The sequence below is a fragment of the Schistocerca americana genome, chromosome 2 (assembly GCF_021461395.2).
Source record: "Schistocerca americana isolate TAMUIC-IGC-003095 chromosome 2, iqSchAmer2.1, whole genome shotgun sequence".
NCBI classification, from domain to species: Eukaryota; Metazoa; Arthropoda; class Insecta; order Orthoptera; family Acrididae; genus Schistocerca; species Schistocerca americana.
Genome location: NC_060120.1, coordinates 920,294,698 through 920,310,955, shown reverse-complemented (window position 1 = coordinate 920,310,955; position 16,258 = coordinate 920,294,698). Strand labels below are relative to the sequence as shown.

General features: G+C 42.5%; 1 protein-coding gene and 1 non-coding gene across 5 annotated transcripts in view; both read left to right on the top strand.

Moving 5' to 3' along the window:
- LOC124595956 (stress-activated protein kinase JNK) overlaps window positions 1-16,258 on the top strand; it is a 578,539-nt gene that overhangs the window by 173,669 nt on the left and 388,612 nt on the right. The gene's annotated exons all lie outside the window — the stretch shown is intronic.
- Window positions 10,642-10,716, top strand: Trnas-cga. Its single transcript has one exon. It is a non-coding gene; the product is annotated as a tRNA-Ser (tRNA).

Genomic DNA, 16,258 nt, shown 5'->3' with positions numbered 1-16,258 from the left:
AGTCCTGTGGAACGGCTTGCCATGCCATTTCCACCTGGCGCCTCAGTTGGACCAGCGTTCGTGTGGACGTGCAGACCGCGTGAGACGACGCTTCATCCAGTCCCAAACATGCTCAATGGGGGACAGATCCGGAGATCTTCCTGGCCAGGGTAGTTGACTTACACCATCTAGAGCACGTTGGGTGGCACGGGATACATGCGGACGTGCATTGTCCTGTTGGAACAGCAAATTCCCTTGCCGGCCTAGGAATGGTAGAGCGATGGGTTCGATGACAGTTTGGATGTACCGTGCACTATTCAGTGTCCCCTCGACGATCACCAGTGGTGTACGGCCAGTGTAGGAGATCGATCCCCACACCATGATGCCGGGTGTTGGCCCTGTGTGCCTCGGTCGTATGCAGTCCTGATTGTGGCGCTCACCTGCACGGCGCCAAACACGCATACGACCATCATTGGCACCAAGGCAGAAGCGACTCTCATCGCTGAAGACGACACGTCTCCATTCGTCCCTCCATTCACGCCTGTCGCGACACCACTGGAGGCGGGCTGCACGATGTTGGGGCGTGAGCAGAAGACGGCCTAACGGTGTGCGGGACCGTAGCCCAGCTTCATGGAGACGGTTGCGAATGGTCCTCGCCGATACCCCAGGAGCAACAGTGTCCCTAATTTGCTGGGAAGTGGCGGTGCGGTCCCCTACGGAACTGCGTAGGATCCTACGGTCTTGGCGTGCATCCGTGCGTCGCTGCGGTCCGGTCCCAGGTCGACGGGCACGTGCACCTTCCGCCGACCACTGGCGACAACATCGATGTACTGTGGAGACCTCACGCCCCACGTGTTGAGCAATTCGGCGGTACGTCCACCCGGCCTCCCGCATGCCCACTATACGGCCTCGCTCAAAGTCCGTCAACTGCACATACGGTTCACGTCCACGCTGTCGCGGCATGCTACCAGTGTTAAAGACTGCGATGGAGCTCCGTATGCCACGGCAAACTGGCTGACACTGACGGCGGCGGTGCACAAATGCTGCGCAGCTAGCGCCATTCGACGGCCAACACCGCGGTTCCTGGTGTGTCCGCTGTGCCGTGCGTGTGATCATTGCTTGTACAGCCCTCTCGCAGTGTCCGGAGCAAGTATGGTGGGTCTGACACACCGGTGTCAATGTGTTCTTTTTTCCATTTCCAGGAGTGTATTTTTTCTCACTAATTTTCGTACATTTAAAGAGTTTCGTCTGTTATGTCCGTTTTCTATGATGGCCACTTTTGCCACGCTTTTCTTCTTACTTCAAGGTGTCTGTCACAGTCTTCTATCCACTAGACATTTTTTGGCTTTATGGAAGCTAATTGTTCAGCTATTAGGCATTCTTTTATTTGATCCCAGTTTTCGTTTTGCATATCTTCAGTTGCGAGGGGAAACTCCGTGGATTTCATCTTTTCTAGATTGTATTTTCTTCTTTCAGGGTTGTTGTTTCCATTTTTTTGTTTTGGGGATGATTCTATTTTACAAAGTTAGTGATTGGAATCTAGGTTGGCTCCTCTGAGGACTTTGACATTTTGTATTTCTTTATGGAACTTCGGTTTGGTTGTCACGTGATAGAACTGGAATTCACATAGATGTGGGTTTGGTGAGTTCGAGGTAGCTTTTTAAAGGCTGTGGATTTCAGGATCATGTTGCTTGCACGGCATAGTTCTACCAGTCTGATGCCATTTTGGTTAGTTCTATTATGTGCTGTGTAGTTTCAATCAATTTTTGTTGTACGAGGGTAAGTCAATTATTATCCACAAAGTAATTATAAAATTTTATTGTAATTAAAAGAGGAACTTACAAGGACATCACTTTTCGACATAGTCTCCTTGCGTTTCATCGCACTTGGTCCATCGTGTACAAGCTTCCTGGTGCTCTCAGAAAAGAAAGTTCTCGGTTGAACTGCGAGCCAGGAATGCACTGCTTCTTTCAGTGCTTAGTCCGAGGCAAATTAACGGCACCTTAATACCTGTTTGAGTGGACCAAACAAGTGATAGTCAGAAGGGGCAAATCGGGACTGTATGGAGGATGATACAGTACTTCAAATTTGAGTTTCTGGAGCGTTTCAGCAGTGTGGGCAGCAGTATGCGGACGGACATTGTCGTGCAACAACACAACACCTTTTGACAGCAATTCTCGGCGTTTGCTTCGAATTGCAGGCTTTAGCCTGGCAGTAAGCATCTCACTGTAACATACACTGTTTGTATTTGTGCCCCTTTCCCCATAATGTTCCAGTACTGGGCCTTGTGCGTCCCAAAATCCCGTAAGCATCAGTTTTCCTGCGGGCTGTTGGGTCTTGAACTTTTTCTTGCGCGGCGAATTTCTATGTTTCCATTCCATACTCTCCCGTTTACTCTCCGGCTAGTAATGATGGATCCATGTTTTGTCATCTGTAATGACCCTAAGAAGTTGTCCACTTCGTTACCATAGCGATCAAAATGCTTTTTGAAGATGTCCAAGCGCGTTTGTTTATGCAACTGTGTGAGTTGTTTTGGGACCCACCTTGCACAAACTTCATCAAACCCAAGTCTGTTGTGGATGATTTCGCAGGCAGAACCGTGACTAATTTGCATATGATGTGCCACTTCGTCAATAGTTAATCGTCTGTCTAAGAGAATCGTGTCACGTGAACGCTCAAAGGTTTCTTCATTTGTGGCGGTAAACGGTCGTCCGGCTCCTCCATCTTGCGTAACACCTGCGCGACCATTTCGGAATTTTTCATCCATTCGTAAACACTCCGTTGTGGCAAAACACTGTTCCCGTACTGTACCGAAAGTTTTTGATGAATTTTGGCCCGTGAACGCCTTCCGAACACAAAAAACGTCACTGAACGTTGCTCTTCTTTGGTGCAAATAGAGAGCTGAGCAGCCTTGATTAACAGCACGGCAGCGATAACGAAAGTAACCTGGGTACCTGAAAAATTCCGGAGATATAACAACAAATAAACAAAGCATGCGTCATCAACGTATAACGACAGTACTACCAAAATTAAACAAAAATATAACTGAATTGCGGATAGTTATTGACTTACACTCGTATTTCTTCTACTTCCCTATCTGGACATTGAAGCCAGCCATTAGTGGACATTGGTGCACTGGAAATTTTTGTATATCATCGAGTTGGTTACAGAAAGTTTCACCTTTTCTTTGTCCTTTCTATTGTCTTCATATATGGGAGCATGCGCATTCACGATGGTGTACACTTTGTTAGCACATTTGAAGATAAGTGTGAAGAGTCTTTCAGTTTGCGATTCAAAATTGGAAATAGAGTCCAAAATATTTTTGTGTTTTATGAAAGTAGTTCCAGGGTGTGGATTGATTTTCATAATTTTTTTCCTCACCTTTCCTTTGTGTATTCTGAAGCTTCCAGAATCAACATTGTTATCATTCATTAATCTGGTTTCTTGTAGGGCCTTTATGAAAATTTTGTGGTTCTTACGTCTGTAAGATGTTTTAATTTTCCAGTTTTTAGACGAGAATTTACATTGAAAGTAGCTACGTAACTTGGTTTTCTATACTTCATCTTGCTGGAGGTTCCAAGGCGCTCCGAATCATCCTTGTATAACGCTATAGACTCCGCAGAACCCGATTGTCTGGTTGCGCACTTTGGTGCGGTGGATTGTCCATGTGGGATAATTTGTTTGACATCACACACTTCAATGGCAGATAATATTATGTTTGGAGTGGCTCTTATTGTGAGAGCCACTGGTTTAGAACCACTGTTGTTAGCCCGGAGGTTGTTCTCATTCGCGTCTAACCTGGGGAGCACTCGCGGACCAAAGGCCGTCCAATCTGGAGACAGCCGCCTTTGGATTTTGGATCCTGTGTTGGCCTGCTGGTGATATTTTCTATTTCCCACCTACCCTACGTATCTGCAAAGCCTTCCCCTGTCCGCCACGTGGGGACGCGTCCAATAGGGGAACAGAACCGCCCCCCTCCCCCGCCCCCCCCGTGCTCCTATTTTTATGTTATATTTAATTTCACCAATTATTGAAAATACTTAAACTACATTACAAATATTGAAGCGAATGTTTAATCACAGTTGTTAAATTATCGTGTACATACGTGGAACTACGACTGACATTAGATTCCAAGTAACGGCTATCGAGCGTGTAATCAATAATAAATAAATCTACGATCGTGCAGGGATGAAATTACTGGAAAAATGAGGGAAATCTCAGATAACTCTGAGAGATTAGAGTCGAAGTTTAACAGTTTGTTGACTGAAATAAATGTTCTGAGTACTCATTTTGCTACAGATCACTATGAGATCCGGCTTCGGAAATAATCGGAGCAGAGTAGCGTAACGAAAAGATAATGAAGAGCGTTGAATTGTAAAGGTTTTTCCTCGGCTGCGGCTATCTACAGTGCGCTCACCGGCCTCCGGTATCTTCGGTATTTCCCTCTGGTTCCCGGGTTCCAGGCCTGTTTCCCATTCCGTGATTGTGAGAGCGAAGGAGTGTAACGTGTGCGTGAAAATTTTGTTACCTAGCTGTGAATTCGTAGATCAGACAAAAACAAGAGGTTTTTTTTTTTTTAATTTCGTACTGTATAAATATGGTTCCACATTTTCACACACACATTTTTTGTTGATCAACATTTAATGAATATTCCGACTTCAGTTCAAGAGCTTACCCAGGATCTGAGTTGGGGAAAGGGGTGGTGCGGGGAGGGGGTTTGTCGCGGAATGGCGTAGTAGTGCTGAGATTTTACATCACGGCAAATAGGTCTGGATACACTTTCTTCCTGTCAGTAGCCATCATGTTCCATATTTCTTCAATGTGATCCTGAATTGATGCGTCTGTCTGTGTGTGTGGCGTGGCAGGCGGCGAGTTCGGTTTCGGAAGATTTTTTTTTTTTCCTGGGAGGGAGGGGGGAAGGACACTCCTTCCCACCACCCCCACAAAATCCGCAGAGTATCCCCACGCTTCGGTTATTTTTTACTCATTACAGTGGGAAGTAATACTATTTTTTATAGATTACCGTGGGAAGTAATACTTTGCACGCAATGTTACGCGTCAGGTCAAGAATGACCATAGTACGTAGAGCGCCATTTGAAGTCTACTGGTTTTACATTCCACTGACAATTTGTGAAGTATATTCATGCGAGAGGTACGCATCTACTTGAGATTATCGCATAGTGGCACGAAATAGTGATGGATGATGCTAGTGAGGAAATTTTCAGGGGCAACAAGAGATCCTAACTTACAGAATTGTTAATAAAGCTGTAAATGCTAGCTGTGCTTGGAACAATCACCAATAAGTGACGTGGCAACTGAAAAGTCGTTTACTATCATAAAAATTAGTGGACTTGATATCACATAAAGTAAAAATTCGTTCTTCAGAATTTAGAATTTCAAGTTGTAAAGACCTAGAAACCTTAGCGAAACCTTGCGATGAAAGAAAGTCGTCATTTCGATTTAGTAGTCCCCCGTTCGACAGAATTTTATCGTGGTTTAAGGTGTTCGTGAATGCTTTCTTGAGGTCTTGCTTAAGTGAGGGGGAGGGAGGGTGACGGAACACTAGTTTCTCTGAACGCCGAGACTTTAATTAGCTTCTTTTTCTTATTGGAGTTTATTCATTATTGTTTCACACCTGAAAGACGTAAATGTAAACAGCCTTTCCTAACATCACTTGTCATAACATGAATTTTTATACAAGTAATTGACGGTAATCGGATAATTGTTCTGAAATCATTGCCTGATAGTCCAAGATACGTAGTTTCCGAACTTCGCACATAACTGATTTTGTCGGAGAGACTTGCATATTAAATTTAAGTACTTGCTTAATATAATAGTAATCGATCCTTGATTGCAGTTATCTGTAATTTCAGAAGCTAATCTGAGATCTGAATTTGTCTAGATTGATAAGTCTTTTTTCGTCTGGGCTGACGTAATCATTGCCTGACCATGCCAGCGCAAACATGAATCGCCCTAGGAAAGTCTATGTTCTATTATATACGTAACACTCATTACTCTTTAACCTAATTCCTCCTTGCAGCAGTTACATTCGCGTGTTCAGAGAAAGCATGGCATCTATTTGAGCAGTAGCTGGTATTATAACTATACATATACAAGGTCCTTTACGACTTCTACAGAAAATGGACGCCAGTCACTCCATCCGAAGGATGTGAAAGGACTGCAGTAGCAACGAAATAAGCTCAGATTAAAAATCTTTGCGTTTATCAGCAACAGTTGGATAGTAATTACCGACAGTCACTGTATACACAGCGTGAACCAGAACTCCACCGTCAAACTTTCCGAGGCGGTAGTGTGAAAAAAAAAAAAAAAAAAAAAAATGTTCATTAAAAGTGGGCTCTAAAGTGCATACCTTAAAAGAGCTATGACCATTTGTTCTCTACAGTACTGTGAAACATGATCTTCCACTGAACTGAACATAGCTGTTAAGTTATCCAAGTTAGAGCCCATATTCATTTGACATTTTTGCTTCGAGTGATCGTTTCTCCCTGACTACTGGCGAGTACTTCTGGGACACTCTGTATATATATTCATGTAACGATTGCTTCATAAGTGCTCGAAGCTCGTTAAGGTTTCGAATAAACAAGACAAAACAGTCAGTGGTTGCGTTTTCCTAAAAACCAAACCCAGAAAGTGAGATAACTATCGAGAAAAAGTTACGGAGTTTGTGTGACAACTTCTGTTGTGTGCTTGAACCTGTCCGTAACATCGCTTTGTCCCATATTTCCCACGTTGTTTCGCATCAGAAACTTGACAAGCCCTCATGAGACTGCGAGAACCGATATTGTTTTGTTATGTTAATCAAATCTCCAGAGCGTTGATACATGGTGTTTTGTGTACAGATGTTTAGTCGGAGTTGTTTTTTTATCTGTTTCGAAGTAAGTCCATTCGTTTCGGTCCCCCACTCATCCTCTCTTCTCCTTATAGCACATTTAAGAATTACGTGAAATTGTGTTACGAGAGGCATCTTACGCAGTTTGCCGTTTGATGGCCAGGTAACGTCTCAATCGTAACGGAAAACTCTGAGCATCTAAGAGACATTAAGACCTGACTCTGAAATATGCCCCTCCGTCTCTGTGCGAACTACCAGGGAGTGTTACTGTGTGCCATGCAAACTAACTTCTGCCGCGTCTGAAAATTGTTGTAATAGGTGTCCTACAAGACGTTCACCTTTTGAGTATTTTCCTTTACAACCTGAACTGCTACATAACTACCACACATAAAATGGCCTTACTTTCAGTTTTTCTGACTCTTATAATTTGATTGAAGAATACTTATACATACTGAGGGGGCTCCCCCATATGCTGCTGAGATTGAACTTCTGTTGAGGATTTCGCATTACGAAGATCTTAGAACGAAATTTATCCGGATAAATTAAGTACCAAAGTTTGTGTAATTTAAGACGTGTGCCACATGTCCGCGAGAATTTCTCCTGTGTTCTACGATACTCTCTTCGAAAAAGTGTTTTTAATCTTCGTAAATCACCGACGTCGAAGAACAATTCATTGCATTTATACTGCGGAATTGAGCAAAATTTCACACTGCACTGATTGGCATCGCGATTTTTTTTTCCTGTGGGTAGTGCGCCGTTTTCTAAAGTTCTTCGGCCACCGCGCTAATATGATATACAGCGCGACATGACCTATTTTCACGAAATATCTGAAAAGGCGATGAGACAAAAAGTCAGATATGCACTGAAAGACAGGCCAGCAACTAGTTGCGCGCTCTTGGATGCGCATGTAGTCCAGTTCACGTAAAGCATTTGTAACTTTTTAGTTTGGTTTCAGATCAGATTTCCGTAACTTCATTCGTTCAGACTTAACGCAGTAAGCAAGTTTTAAGATCTGTAGTGAGTAGTGTACTGAATTATCTCACCGTTAACGCTTTTCCTTTTCAGCAATTTTCTCTTTGCTGTACGTTGTTCTGCGTTGACAAACTCAGTGATGTAGAAGCTGTGGATCTCATTCATTATGATTACAGTAATAATAGTACAGCTTTATCCGAGGAAAGCTCGGCCTCTCACAGTGCCCGTGGGCATATCGCCGTAATGTCACGCAGATGTGGTCGCCATTGCTATTTGCTGGCCGTGTGCCGGTGGCTAATGAACTGATTCATTATGAGCGCCTGTGTGGGGCCAGCGATGCGGCAAGCGGCAGCAGGTCAACTGGAAGACAGCGGCGTAACGTGGGCGTCGTGTGTTAGCGCCGCGCTTCACTGGAAACCTACCTGCCGCCTTCCTGTCCCGTCCCGTCTCGTTTTATCACCAGTGTGCTCGCGCTTCCTGCATTTGTGTGCTCAGGCACTGGACTGACGTTAACGACAGTGCTACACTTCCTACTCTCCTCTCACCAGACTATTCAGCCTTTCACATCATACGTTTTCTACAGTTGTATGTGTCCTCGCAGTTTCGCTGACGAAAATCAACTTTCTTAAAAAGGTCGAAGTTGTAAAAGAGCACGTATAGCTGACGAGGTTCACACTTGCCTTGCACATATGGGACTGTGATTTGGAGACCGCGACAGTTTGGTACAAATTAAAACATTTATCTGTTTCAGTCATTTGTATTTTGTTGCACGATGTGTTTCGAGCATTTACATCCACATCTTCAGGTAGCTAAGTGGTTTGCAATAAAACTTATTGTTTTCCCGTGTATGTGCCAAACAGTGATGCAGATGTAAATGTATAATTACCCTCAGTCTTCTATTTGCTGGAACATCTCCGAAACGAAGGTTAGGACAGATAACTGGCTACATTTAGAAATTGAAATTCTAATGTAATTCACTTGCTAACCTAAAGATCCCGGTGTAAGGCGTCTGAATGCTACATGCAAGAAAATAAGTAACTGACACAGATAATTGTATTAAGTTGTAGAAACGACTCAGTCATTCAACATTCTAGTACTGCGAAACGCTTTAGATATGCACAAGGCATATTGCAAGTCACGTCTCCCTTTGGTGTTCGCGATGATTATTGGAATTAATATATCATACAAACAAATTAGACACTTTTAATGAAACAGTGAAAGACGGCGGAATTTGACTACTTTTTAAAATTTTTGTAAAAACGTCTACCCCAATTTGTGACAGGAATTCGATAATTTTCTTATCTTTCTTCAGAAATCCATTTTTGTGCGAGAACTGACTTGAAAATAGTTTGATACTGTAGTATAATGGAACCGTGCCTGGCGTTACACATTTTATTACAAAAAACATTACTGGACAACCTTTGTCGTAAATATCGTCATAGACAAAATTATAGTATAGGGCGGACAACACTTCAGAGAAGGGCAGACAAGCGTGGTGTATGCAGTCTTTTTAGTAGATCTGTTGCATATTGTAAGTGTTCTGCCAGTAAAACTCAACGTTTGGTTTGCTTTCCCCAAAACATTATTCATGTGATCGTTCGAGTTTAAGTTGTTCGTAATTATAATCCTTAGGTATTTGGTTGACAGTTTTTAGATTCGTGTGATGTAGAATGGAAACGAAAATTAACAGATTTCTTGTATTGGTCTTGTGGATGATCTCACACTTTTCATTATTTAGAGTCAATTGCCACTTTTCCTACCATACAGAGATCTCCTCTACATCATTTTGCAGTTGGGTTTGTTCATTTGAGGATTTAATAACAGTAGATGATAGCGTCATCAGGAAACAATCTGAGAGGGCTGCTTAGCTAGTCTCCTAAATCGTACATGTAGATCAGGAACAGTAGAGGGCCTATAAATGTCCCTTGGGGAACGCCGAATATAACTTCTGTTTTACTCCATCATTTACCGTCCAGTACTACAAACTATGACCTTTCTGGTAGGAACTCATGAATCCATTCCACAACTAGTCAGTTGAGACACTCCAAAGGCAAGCAATTTGACTAGAAGTCTCTTGTGAGGAACAGTATCAAAAGCCTTCTGGAAATCTAAAAATATGGAATTAATTTGATTTCTCCTGTCGACAGTACTCACTGCTTCGTTAGAATTAAGAATCAGTGGTATTTCGCAAGAACTATATTTTCTGAATCCACGTTGGCTATTTGTCAGTAAATCGGTTTCTTCGAGGTAATTCGACCACAGTATATGTTCCATAATTATACTGCAGATCTACATTAGTGATATGGGTCTATTATTCAACGGATTACTACTATTTCCTTCCTTGGACATTGGTGTGGCTTGTCCAACTTTCCAGTCTTCAGGTAGCGATCTTTCGACGAGCGAGCGTTGGTATATGATTGCTAGTGTAGTGCTATTTTATCAGTATAATCTAAAAGGGACCTGACTGGTATATCGTCTTGAACGGGGGCTTTGGCTTTATTATGTGGTTTAACCTGTTACGCTACATCGAGGATATCCAAGATACTCATGTTAGCAGTTGTTCTCGATTCGAATTGTGGAATATTTACTTCGTCTTCGGTGGTAAAGAAATTTCGTACAACTTTAGCGTTCTCTTAAATCTGACACTGTTTTCGTTGCTTCTGCAACAGTGTTATGTTCGGATGTGTGTACCATGGGGAATCAGTACCACCTTTTATTAGTTTATTTGGTACATATGGCTCTCAGTTGTCGTCGATACGGCAGGAGAGCTTCTGTAAAGTTTGGAAGGTAGGAGACGAGATACTGGCAGAAGTAAAGCTGTGAGGACGGGGCGTGAGTCGTGCTTGGGTAGCTCAGTTGGTAGAGCACTTGCCCACGAAAGGCAAAGGTCCCGAGTTCGAGTCTCGGCCCGGCACACAGTTTTAATCTGTCAGGAAGTTTCGATGTAGGGAGGGACACTTGGCTCTTTGTAATAAGATGGAGATAAGCAACATACCTCCAATGGAGCTTTCCCAGGAAGGTAATACGGGATTCGCGCATCATTCCCAGCAATCATTCTAGTCTGGGATTGGCTTTAATATGATCTAAGCCGCTGCATTAACGGACATTCGCTGTACATATCGGCACTATCAGTAGAAAGATGTGTGATTATTGGGCGACCGCTTAAAAGCGCCAGTGCCAGTAATGTGTAGGGTGTTTAGAAATGATTTGACCTACTGGAAGCTTTTGCATTATCATTGACCCAGAATTATTTGAGGGTAAGTGATTTAAGTGACCTGATTGATTCGAAAATACCGCGCGGATTGGTTACTGATTCATTTGCTCAGCAAAGTAGCGTGGCAGATTTATCTGGCTGGAAAGCTCCCAGAGAGTCTTAGCGGAAGACGCATAGAAATCCGAATCCTGCCCATCAGTGAGAACTGTTTATCAACTGGATACTCACACATCTACTAAATAAGGAGTATGAGGACAACTTTGAAACGGAACATTATGTGTTTCATGGTTTCGATCGCGAAGAGAACGAGTCTGTATATTACGGAAATGTGGCTTGTTCTGTATAAATATTAACATCGATAATTTCCGCTGTAATGTACTCCTTGGAACGCAAGTGGCGTAGAAGTGTGTACCTGGAAACACGAATGTACGTACAGTACATATTACCTGTTGCGACTTTCTTCTTCATGTTAGAGTTATCGTCCGTAGACGGTAAGGTTATTAAAATTTCAATAGTGTGTGTCAGATTGATTCTTAAAGTGGTGGATGGGGATGGGGGGGGGGGGGGAGGGGGAGGGAGGGTTTAGAGAGAGTGATCTACTGTATCTTGGCGTCGCTCTTTTCGCCGGAATAATTCAGGGTGATCATATGGCACGGCATTTTATCCGCACAAACCATTTAACGAGCCAGTGCACGTGGAGAGACCTTTTCCTTCGCCCAAGATAATTGCATGACTATTTTTTGCGTATACTTATTTTTTACTCGATTGTAGTTGTAGAGTCGTAGATTCGTCCTCAATACATTGTGGTCAACACTCATTGTATGTTTCTTGCTGATGCAATCGAATTCCAATTCTCTCTCTTCACACCCCGATAGAAGACTTAGAAGATTTACTGAACTCCAGTGGAATGACAGCAGTGTCACACAGAACTAAGATAACACGTAAAAGACGCAGTAATGCACTGGAATTCTACTTCTGGCATTGCCAGTTGTCCATCGCGTGAACTGTTTAGATTACTTGGCGTGTGTATTCGAAACTGCCGTTCGGCAGGTTTCGCTGTCAACACTTTCGCGCTCACTTCTTCATCTGTAGAATCTCTCGATTCGCTTTTAAAAAAATCGGAAGAATTCACGAACATTTCGAGTTGATTTAATTAATTGTATATCTACTGTAATTTGTTTTCCTCGGTAGTCTTGTACTCCTTAAATTATTGTTACCATCCATATATTCTCTTGTCAGTTTAAAATTTATCCTCTATTCCTCCGTCTCAGTTGCAAATTTATATAATATCACTAGTTTCGATCAGAGTGGATTATCTGCAAACATATGTAGTTGCGTAAGCAATCCGTCGTATCCATATGGAGCTGGACATCAGAGTATTGTCAGTAATGTAGTTCCATATGGATATGATGGGTTGCTGACGCAAGTATGTGATTTCGAAGACAATCCATTTTGATCCAAACTAGTCACGTCATAAAAATAGGTTTGCAACTGAAGCGGCGAAATAAACAATAAAGTTTAAATATGGACACAGTAGCGGAATCTCTCGAGACAAATATGTCGGCAGTATCAATTACGTATATTTTTTTCCTTTCGCGTACCCATGAAGTTACATCACTATCGCAAGCATTGCGTTAACATCAGAGTGCTTGTGAAAATGAGAACTCTGCCTAGCGGGAGGCCCCAGGCTCTTCTGTCGTCGTTGGAACGCTCAGTGTTCTGTTCTAGATCTTTTGAACTTCAAGACAAAACGACGCACTTCGGCCATCTTGCTTTTTCAGCGGCACTTGACCTGTATACGCACCGCCAACTCCTTTGAGTTAGGAACTTCAAAAACGTGCGCAGTTAAGTTTAGATTTCAAAACGTGGGAAATAGGGCAGAGAGACAATGAAGTTTCGGTGCTCCGTGAAAAGAGATCAATAATGGGAGAAAGCACTGAGGTAAAACTAAATTTTAATCACTACATAGACCTACTATTAATTGGTGTGGGGCCTGTAGCCACTCCAATAATTTTCCTCTTTCAGTGTAGAGACAGCCCTTACAGGTAATCTGCTCTGTCATTCTGGAATGTGCAGATCTTCGTTTATTAAAAGCGGAAGTATGAAAACTCACAAGAGCCTACGTTATTGTTGTCACCCTCTTCCTTTTAGTTTACAGCATTTGTAATAAGGCAAGTAGGAGTGTGAGCGTATAGCATATCCTTTTCTATTGCTGATGTTGTACAGAATGCTACTTTGTAGATCATTTTACTTGTCATTGTCCTGTTAATAGTTCAGCTCTCAACCGTAAATGACTCGTGAATGGAGCAAGCAGGTCGAGAGGTAACTTTTCTTGAGGCGCCACTCGTATCGTCATCATGGTAGTATCACAGGTTTAGCTCCTTCTTTTCACTATGCTTTCAGAACTCAGTTATACTGCTTTTTGAACAGCATCTTAATTGTAACTGTAGAAGCTTATTGCTCATTAAATGATTTATACGTTCCCTTTGTACTCCGTTGGACAGCATTTCTCGTTTCCTCGTCACCACTTTTTTTTCCCAAGCGGAACAACTGCTTATAGAAATACCAACATCAGCTGATGAGTGGTGATGTTGAGTGGAATTGTTTTTGTGTTCAAATGAACTCTATTATTAGTAAGACGAAAAAATATTGTCATACCTGCCAAAAATGTAAAAAGAAATTTTCGAAACTTAATATTTCCGGCATCGGACCATTATCTACCACCAATCGATGTTTCCCTCTTTTTCTCTCGATAAGCATTGGCATCATTACAAAACATACGACTTTGGCAGTGGAATGCTTTTTTTCTCTCGCTCTTCATTCTTTTCGCTTTGATCTAAACGATTGACTTAGTTTTAGCAGTAATCTAAAACCTTAGTACATCATCAGATTTTATCCGGCCATAGTAATTCCTACGCTTTCTTGAAATCATTTCAGGCGGTATGACAGGATGGTTGCTTAAATACTAAGATGACCGTTCTTCTACTCCATCCTTGCCCAGTCAGAGCTTGTGCTACATCTGTAATGACAAGAGACGGTGCAGAAGCTCCACCAAAGGCCTCCTTGATCGTCGAACGTACGGTTGCACGATGTTGTAGACCCCATTAAGGTAAGCAGACATGAAGGGGAAGCAGGCCAGTAGGTAAGCCTGTTCAGTACTTCACGTACAAGGCTCTTCGTTTAATGCCGGCTTAAGAACAGCATGTCCGTCGCGATTCAGTTACCAACATCTACTGTTTGCGCAGTACAGAATTTCAGACATCGACCATATAATGTCCCAGACCCATTGTGTGCGCAGCCGTGGAATACTAGTAACGGTCATTTTATATCCTTCATCAGCGTTCGACGTCTTCAGTAAACAGTACGGTGATCTAGATGTCCACTGCAGTGATTACTAGTGGCTGTTGGGCACTGATACTTCGTGCTGCAGAGGATTCGTAAATGTAGAGGTTATTTTAAAACTAAGTTACAGAGAAGTTAATAGCGCACTACTCTGTTGCGGGAATGACACTAGGCAGTTCCTGAGCAAAACTGCGGGTGGTCGAAGGGACCGAGAGGAGGTCGACAGCAAAACCGTACACAGAATAGAAAGGACAAACAGAGAAGAACCCAAACTTGAAAGCCAAGAATCGTAAATAGTGTACGAACAAACCACAACAGCAAACTGAGAGAAACAACCAAGAGCAAGCGAGTGACTATGCGGGTACAGTAACGTCGGCGGCGATCTGAAAGAGTCCACGCCGCTCGCGGTGCTGCTGTGAAACCAAAGAACTCTGCACGGCGAACCCAGGCGCTTTCATCTCGATATCGATCCCCTAGTCTGTCGAGGATGCTAAAAAGACATTACACCTTCTAAACAACTTTGGAAAATAACAATAGGTGTAAGTCAATTTATTAATAACAACGTTTCGGTCAGACAAAGTAACATCATCATCATCATGCTCGGAGAAACGTCCTGGAATTGACGTCGTTTTATGCCTGAATCTGGTTTCTTGTATAAATGAAACTACCTGTTTCTGATAGACGTACAGCTACTGTCTTAATCATGTTGTGTTAAAAAGCTACGACGATTTTGAGATGACGGTCTGTTGGGAACCAAAAAGTGCTCTCTAGCGAAAGTTCACGATAAATTCAACAGGAAAGTGGAAATTAAGCCTGAAACAATTTCGGCTTCATTAGCGATCGGTCTCTCATAACTCGATTATATTGAGAGGTACAGAACCTACGTCAGTATCAGTTGTGCGGTCCTCAGCCGCGTGCTTGTCAGGACTCTATACAATAATAAAAGTTATGTCCATTTCTGCTTACCCAAAGGAAATTCCATCTAGAGCCGTGCCTGGTCTTGATATTGTTCTTAGACACTAGCGCTTAACTGTGAAATTATAAATGTACGAAACCTATCCTATAAAAAGCAGTTAGCGCTGCCCACCAGTGAAACCTGCAACCTTGTGTGACACGCTTTTCTCGCAAAACTTGCAACTGTCACGTTCATTTACCCTTAGATCATAAAAGAAAGCAAATGTAACGCCAAAAAACGTGAGTGTATCCCTGGAAAACTAAGAGTGACTGGAGTAAAACGAAATAATGAAATATTACGGCTGGAGACAGATTAATAGCACCGCCCAGCATAACGCAGTCGCGACACTCGCTGCTGTGGAAGTTGCTACCGTCTGACAGTTGGAGGAAAACTAGTGCTACCGTTAACATCGTTTCTTTCGAATTCGTTTACTACTTAATTTACGAAATAGTTATTATATTTTTGCGTCCCAGGAGTAAGTAAATTGTCAAGAGGCCTGAATAATTGTAAAACAAATCAAGATAGAGCCAAAACGCATGATTGAAATGGCAAAAGCTACAACGTCTTCATGAAACAGTTCTTTGGAAGCTGCATATAATTACAGCTTACGTCACTGAAAGCAAGAGAATGTAAAAACAATATTTCATCGATAAGGGCAAATATTTCTGTTGCTCACTGTCATTACGTTTGGCACATTCTGTGATGCACAACAGTTTTGCACGAAGTCTAAAGATTTGCTCGTCCTTACGCTTCATTCGATTTTCCAATTCACGAGAGTTTGTGTAATATAATTACCTCTTCTTCAGAAAACGACTGTGTTGAAAAAATTGGTGCGTGTGTGGCTCAGGTGTAGAAACAATTGCAGAACTAGTTTCATTGGAGTCGGGAAACAGCTTTATAGTTTTGTCGTTTTGTTCTCATGTTTTTGTGGTAGTACTTCAGGCTG